General features: G+C 33.7%; 1 long non-coding RNA gene across 1 annotated transcript; it reads right to left on the bottom strand.

Moving 5' to 3' along the window:
- Positions 1 to 1,066: 1,066 nt before the first annotated feature.
- LOC107832645 (uncharacterized) lies at positions 1,067 to 2,099 on the bottom strand. The gene is made up of 2 exons (XR_001658616.2): positions 1,960 to 2,099; positions 1,067 to 1,459 (listed from the first exon to the last, which is right to left on the bottom strand). It is a non-coding gene; the product is annotated as an uncharacterized LOC107832645 (long non-coding RNA).
- Between the last annotated feature and the right edge of the window lie 213 nt (positions 2,100 to 2,312).

Below are 2,312 nucleotides of genomic sequence, written 5' to 3' on the forward strand. Positions count from 1 at the left end.
ATGACATATATATATAGAGATGTGCTTTTCTCATGCTGTACGGTATCACATTATTCATGATTTCTCACACATTTTGACAGATGGGCATAGTAATGCATTTGTTTTACACGGGTTATCCGAAAGGAAAATGAAACATATTGTTTATTATTGAAAAGATTTTTGGAAAAATTTACTATTTTCAAACTATTCATATTATTGACAACTTCGGCAAAAGATTTAAGTTTTTACTGATGGATTTGAAAGGAAGAACTATTATTTTTGAAATCATGATTTGGCTGAGCATTTTATCTCTGAGTTACTTCTGGTATTATTTGCTTATTGTTGTTATGGACTATCGTGGACTATTGGTTTTGTACCCGACTTTGGTGGAAGCTCGTTACTACTTTCAACCTACGGCTAGGTTTGTTACTTACTCGGTACATGGGGTCGGTTGTACTAATACTATATTTTTGCACATTTCGTGTAGATGTTGGCTGATGTTGTTGCTGTGCTCGATGGTTGCGGGATTTGAAGATGTACCTGCGTTCCTGTTGTAGCTGCCTCTTGTTCAGGGTAACCTTAGATTTATAAAAGCTCTGTTTATGTATTATTCAAACAGACTATTTATTTATTTTATTTCCGCTTTGTATACTCTATTCTTAGAAGCTCATGATTTGTACTACTAGTTCTTGGGGAAATGTATTGGTTTTAGATATTTTCTTTTAAATAATTGTCATTGTAATTGAATAGTTGGTAATTGGCTTACATAACAGGTTGGGTTAGGTGTCATCACGACTAGTTGGATTTTTGGGTCGTGACAATTGGTTGATTCTATGCACCATCGTAATCCTCCAAGCTCGGTAACGTACCACTAAATAAGAACTCTTAATGCTTTCTCCTTGATTCTTTCTCTATTATTTGTGGCATTTACTTTGTTCGTTCTTGTTTTTATCTTTACTCAAATATTTATTTACCTGCCAGTGCAACCCTAGGCCATCGCCTTTTTTCAAACTCTTTCGCTTACTTAACTTGTGAAATAGTCGAATTAAAGAACTCAAATATGAGAATGAAGATATCGAAAACACAATGAAACAACAAATAGACGCACTCGTCGTTTAATAATAGACCAACAAAAGCTGGCCAGATAGAAATACAAAGTTTAGCCATGACACACCAACACAACTAGGGCTACTTCCAATTCTAGTAAATTGGACGCCCTTTATTCAAACAGACACACAACACTGTTACATATTACTCATATAAATAGAGACAAAACATATAGCTAGGGTGTTTCTTTTTCTTTTCATTTAGCAGTTGAAATAGCAGAAGCAAGCAAATCCAATTCCACTTCTGTGACAAGCTCCAAAGCGAGCATCCTCTTGATTCTTGCATTGACGGCTGCAGTTGCCTGTGTTAATACAAGGCCCTGACCATGTCTTGCTGCGCCTTTGGCAAACTTTTGCCTCTCCTCCTTGCATCTCTACATAATATAAGATCACCTCCCTAGTTAGATAAAAGAATAGATTTAACTTATATATGCTGACAGTGTACCAATATTTCTGAAACGCGTGTTTTTGTTTGTTATATTACTTATCATGTAATTATCAATATAAAGGAATAATACGAACAAGAGGATATTATTATAGTAATGTGAGTTAACAATTAGCACCCTATCGTTCCACACACTTCATAATTACAATGATACCACTACTTTTAATTGAGACATGATATAGTTAAAGGAAAAAAAGAGTTCTCTCTATAACATCTTAACCTATTAGATCAGATTATTACACAATTTAACATAGTATTAGAACTGGCAAAAAGATCCTTAGGTTAAAATTTCATTGCCACGTAAAAAAAAAAAAAAACTACTTTCACGTGCTTGTGAAAAAAGAATTAAGTGCACAAATTTTTTGAGAGGCATGTCGAGACAAAATAAAATTAACTGATAAAAAGCGAGCGGAATGTAAGATAACTAACCATTGGATACAATGAGGAGGAAGCAAAACAGGATGGCTAGAAAGACTTTGTTGCTCATGATGAATATGGATTTAGAAATTTATGGTACTTCGCTTTGCAGCTATATGTGTTTCTTTGTTGTGAATTATACTGAAGAGAAGATAATAGCTATTAATAGTAAAAGATTTCCACTATTCAGACTATGTTTCGGGCTAGTTTTGTCCATACAATTTGTTGCAAATTTTGACTAATGATGGTAGTGAGATGAACAAATGTCAACGAAGGGATGAAACGAAGAAACTTGTTCAAACAGGAAATCTATAATATACAATATAAACAATATTATCCTGAATAGTGGTAATAGCAGAATTTTT

This window comes from Nicotiana tabacum, chromosome 9, assembly GCF_000715075.1.
Source record: "Nicotiana tabacum cultivar K326 chromosome 9, ASM71507v2, whole genome shotgun sequence".
Classification (NCBI taxonomy): domain Eukaryota; kingdom Viridiplantae; phylum Streptophyta; class Magnoliopsida; order Solanales; family Solanaceae; genus Nicotiana; species Nicotiana tabacum.